The 5207-nt window shown below is 40.8% G+C and overlaps 1 protein-coding gene across 4 annotated transcripts in view; it reads left to right on the top strand.

The window, feature by feature from the left end:
- Positions 1-5207, top strand: part of ZNF454 (zinc finger protein 454) — a 59161-nt gene that overhangs the window by 34410 nt on the left and 19544 nt on the right. The gene's annotated exons all lie outside the window — the stretch shown is intronic.

Here is a 5207-nt window from a genome sequence, read left to right as displayed (position 1 = left end):
AGGCCATTTACCCGATATGCTATTCCATACATAACCCTATACTGTATACTTTATGAATCAATAAAAAATTTACAACTTTTAATTATAAACCTGTGTTTTCTATCAAAATTACTTCTTGCGTGAATTTTGGAACACGCTTTACTTTTTTGGTTAAATTTATTCCTAGGTATTTTATACATTTTGATGCAATTATAAATGGGATTGTTTTCTTAAGTTCCCCTTCTGAAAATTTTTTGTTGATATATAGAAATGCAAAAAACCCTGCAACTTTACTGAATTCATTTATTAGTTCTAATAGTCTTTTGACAGATTCATTAGGGTTTTCATGTATCATGTCATCTGCAAATAAATGACAGTTTTACTTCTTGTTTTCCAATTTGGATGCCTTTTATTTCTTTTTCTCATCTTATTGCTGTGGTTAGGAGTTCCATTACTATCTAATCTAATAAAAGAGAAACATGCAAATTGACCATACCTTTGCTACGCCCCAAGCCACGCCCACCAGCCAGTCAGAGCGACTATATACAAATTAACCCAACCAAGATGGCGGCCGGCAGCCACGGAGCTGGAGCAAGCAGGAGGCTTGGTTGCCCCAGCGATGGAGGAAGCCAAGCTTCCTGCCTGCCCTGGCTGGCTATAGCCTTTGCTAAAGGCAACAAAGTTTCAATTATAGAAGATAAATAAATCCCAGATACCTGCTTCCAGCCAGCCTCCACTGGGAGCTTGGGTGGCTGGGGGCCGTGGCCAGCCTGAAAACAGCCATCAGCCCCTCACCCAGGCTGGCCAGGCACCCCAGGGGAACCCCATCTGAAGGGGCTGCGGCCAGCCTGCAGAGCCATCAGCCCCTCACCCAGGCTGGCCACGCCCTCATGGGGTGAGGGTCCCCGCTGGGGGCTTGGCAGCCTGCAAACAGCCATCAGCCCCTCACCCAGACTGGCCAGGCACCCCAGCAGGACCCCCACACCCTGAAGGGGGTGTAGCCAGCCTGAAAACCGCCCTCAGCCCCTCACCCAGGCTGGCCACACCCTCATGGGGTGAGGGTCCCCACTGGGGGGCTTGACAGCCTGCTAACAGCCATCAGCCCCTCACCCAGACTGGCCAGGCACCCCAGCAGGACCCCCACACCCTGAAGGGGGTGTAGCCAGCCTGAAAACCGCCCTCAGCCCCTCACCCAGGCTGGCCACACCCTCATGGGGTGAGGGTCCCCACTGGGGGGCTTGACAGCCTGCTAACAGCCATCAGCCCCTCACCCAGACTGGCCAGGCACCCCAGCAGGACCCCCACACCCTGAAGGGGGTGTAGCCAGCCTGAAAACCGCCCTCAGCCCCTCACCCAGGCTGGCCACACCCTCATGGGGTGAGGGTCCCCACTGGGGGGCTTGACAGCCTGCTAACAGCCATCAGCCCCTCACCCAGACTGGCCAGGCACCCCAGCAGGACCCCCACACCCTGAAGGGGGTGTAGCCAGCCTGAAAACCGCCCTCAGCCCCTCACCCAGGCTGGCCACACCCTCATGGGGTGAGGGTCCCCACTGGGGGGCTTGACAGCCTGCTAACAGCCATCAGCCCCTCACCCAGACTGGCCAGGCACCCCAGCAGGACCCCCACACCCTGAAGGGGGTGTAGCCAGCCTGAGGGGGGTCCCAGATTGGAGAGGGGGCAGGCTGGGCTGAGGGACCCCCCCCCCCCTCCAGTGCACACATTTTTGTGCACTGGGCCTCTAGTACTGAATAATAATGATGAAAGTGGGGATCCTTGTCTTGTTCCTGATCTTAGAGGAAAAACTTTTGGCTTTTCACAGTTGAATGTGATGTTAACTTTGGGTTTGTCATATGTAGCCTTTATCATTTTGGTTTAAGTTCCTTTTATATCCACTTTTTAAAGAGTTTTTAATTATAAATGGATGTTGAATTTTGTTAAATGCTTTTCTTCATCTAGTCAGATGTTCATATGGTTTTTATCCTTTATTTTGTTAATGTGATGTATCACATTGATTGATTTATGGATGTTGAACCATTCTTGAATCTCTGGGATGAAACCCATTTGGTTATGGTACATAATACTTTTAATATATTGTTGAATCCAGTTTGCTAATATTCTGTTGAGAATTTTTGCATCTATGTTCCTTAAGAATATTGGCTTTTAATTTCCTATTTTTTTTGTAATGTCATTGTCTGATTTTGGTATCTTGGAAATGCTGGATTCAGAGAATGAGCTTAGAAGCATTTCTTTCTATTTAATTTTTTGAAATAATTTAAGAAGAGTAGGTATTATTTCTTCTTTGAATGTTGCGTAGAATTCACCTGTGAAGCTGTCTGGCTCTGGACTTTTATTTGTTGGGAATTTTTTGATTACCACTTCAGTTGCATTGCTAGTAATAAGTCTGTTTAGATATGTATTTCTGTCTGGCTCAGTCTTGGACGGTTAGATACTTATAGAAATTTACCATAACATTTCTTCTAGGTTGCTGAATTTATTGACATGTAATTGCTTTGAATATTTCAGTACTCCTATGTTGGGTACATAGATACTTATGATTGTTATATCCTCTTCTTAGATTGACCCCTTCATAATATTCTTTAATAATTCCTTATATTTCTGTGGTGTCAGTTGTAACTTCTTTTTCATTTATGATTTTACTTATTTGGGATCTTTTTTGGTCCATGATGAGTTTGGCTAAAGGTTTTTCTACTTTATCTTTTTAAAGAACCAGTTCTTATTTTTATTGACCTTTTCTATTGTTTTATTTCTATTTTTATTTCCATTCTGATCTTAACTACTTCCTTCCTTTTGTTTTCTTTGGGTTTTGTTTGTTCTTTTTTTTGTTCCTTTAGGTCAGCGGTTCTCAACCTGTGGGTCTCAACCCCTTTGGCGGTCAAACGACCCTTTCATAGGGGTCGCCTAAGACCATCCTGCATATCAGATATTTACATTACAATTCATAACAGTAGCAACATTACAGTTATGAAGTAGCAACGAAAATAATTTTATGGTTGGGTCACAACATATGAGGAACTGTATTTAAAGGGCCAGAAGGTTGAGAACCACTGCTTTAGGTGTACAGGTAGATTGTTTACTTGGGGTTTTTCCTGTTTCTTAAGGTAGGCCTGCATAGCTATGAACTTCCCTCTTTAAAGTGCTTTTGCTGCCTCTCATATATTTCAAATAGTTGTATTTTCATTTGTTTCAAGATAGGTTTTGATTTACTGTTTGATTCCTTTTTGATCCATTGGTTGTTGAGTGGCATATTGTTTAATCTCCACATACTTGTATTTTTTTTTCCTGTTTTTTTAAAAAATTTTTTCCCCCTGTAGTTGATTTCTAGTTTTCATGCTACTTTGGTTAGAAAAGATGCTTGATATGATTTCAATCTTCTTGAATTTATTGAAGCTTGTTTTGTGATATGTGATCTGTTCTGGAGAATGTTATATGTGTACTTAAAAACAATATGTATTTTGTAGTATTTGGATGAAATACTCTGGAATATACTATGTCAGGTGAATCTGATCTAACATGTCATTTAAGGCCATTATTTCCTTATTAATTTTCTGTCTAGATAATTGATCTATCCATTGATGTGAGTAGCATGTTAAAATCCCCTACTTTTGCCCTAGTCAGTTTGACTCAGTAGATAGAGCGTCTGTGGACTGAAGGGTCCTGGGTTCGATTCCAGTCAAGGGCATGTACCTCGGTTGCAGGCTCGATCCCTGACCCTGGTTGGGGTGTGTGCGGGAGGCAACCAACTGATGTGTCTCTCACATCCATGTTTCTCTCTCTGTGTCTATCCCTCTCCCTTCCACTCTCTCTAAAAAATCAATGGAAAAATATCCTTGGGTGAGGATTAACCAAAATAAATAAATAAATAAATAAAAATAAGTAGTGCTGGAGAGGATGGGGAGAAAAAGGAACTCTCGTGCACTGCTGGTGGGAATGCAGACTAGTGCAGCCATTTTGGAAAACAGTATGGCATTTCCTCAAAAAATTAAAAATGGAACTCCCATTTGACCTAGTAATCCCACTTCTAGGACTATATCCCAAGAAAACAGAAACACCAATCAGAAAGGATATATGCACCCCTAGGTTCATAGCAGTACAATTTACCATAGCTAAGATTTGGAAACAGCCCAAGTGCCCCTCAACAGATGAGTGGATTAAAAAACTGTGGTACATCTACACAATGGAATACTACGCTGCTGTAAAAAAGAAGGAATTTTTACCATTTGCGACAGCATGGATGGAATTGGAGAGCATTATGCTAAGCGAAATAAGCTAGTCAGAGAAAGATAAATATCACATGATCTCACTCATTTATGGAATATAATGAACAATATGAACTGATGAACAAAAACAGAACCAGAGTCATAAAAGGATTGAACAAACTGTCCAACCTGTGAGGGAAGGCAGGGGGGAAAAAGGAGACTTATGTAATACTTTAAACAATTTAAATTTTTTAAAAAATATTACTTGTTAAATATTTTTTAAAAAGAAAATAAATCCCCTATTTTTATTATATTACTGTGATTTTCTCCTTTTATATTCATTAATAATTGCTTTTTATACTTCAGTGCTCCTATGTTGGGTACATAGGTACTTATGATTGTTATAACCTCTTCTTGGATTGACCCCTTTATAATTATGTCATATCCTTCTTTGTCTTTTTAAATAACTTGTGTTTTAAAGTCTATTTTGTTTGATATGAGTCTTGCTGAACCAGCTTTTATTTTATTTCTATTTGCATAGAATGTCTTTTTCCATCCTTTCACTTTCATTCTGTGTGTGTCTTTTGATTTTTTTAGAAAATATTTTTATTGATTTCAGAGAGGAAGAGAGAGGGGAAAAGAGATGAGATATCAATGATGAGAGAGAATCATCGATTGGCTGCTTCTTGCATGTTCCCCACCCGGGATTGAGCCCACAACTTGGGCATGTGCCCTGACTAGGAAGCAAACGGTGACTTCATGGTTCATAGGTCGATGCCCAACCACTGAGCAATATTGGCTGGGTGTCTTTCGATCTTAAGTGAATATCTTGTACACAGCATATAGATGAGTTTGTTGTGTGTGTTTTTTTTTTTAAATTCCTCTCTTTGTCTTTTTAAAAAATCCTTACCCAAGGATATTTTTTCCATTGGTATTTTTATTTTTATTTTTTAATTTAATTTTATTGTTTAAAATATTACAAATAATAGTACATATGTCTCCTTTTTTCC

The sequence above is a fragment of the Myotis brandtii genome, unplaced genomic scaffold (assembly GCF_000412655.1).
Source record: "Myotis brandtii unplaced genomic scaffold, ASM41265v1 scaffold321, whole genome shotgun sequence".
NCBI lineage: Eukaryota > Metazoa > Chordata > Mammalia > Chiroptera > Vespertilionidae > Myotis > Myotis brandtii.
This window is presented reverse-complemented; position numbering and strand designations above follow the sequence as displayed.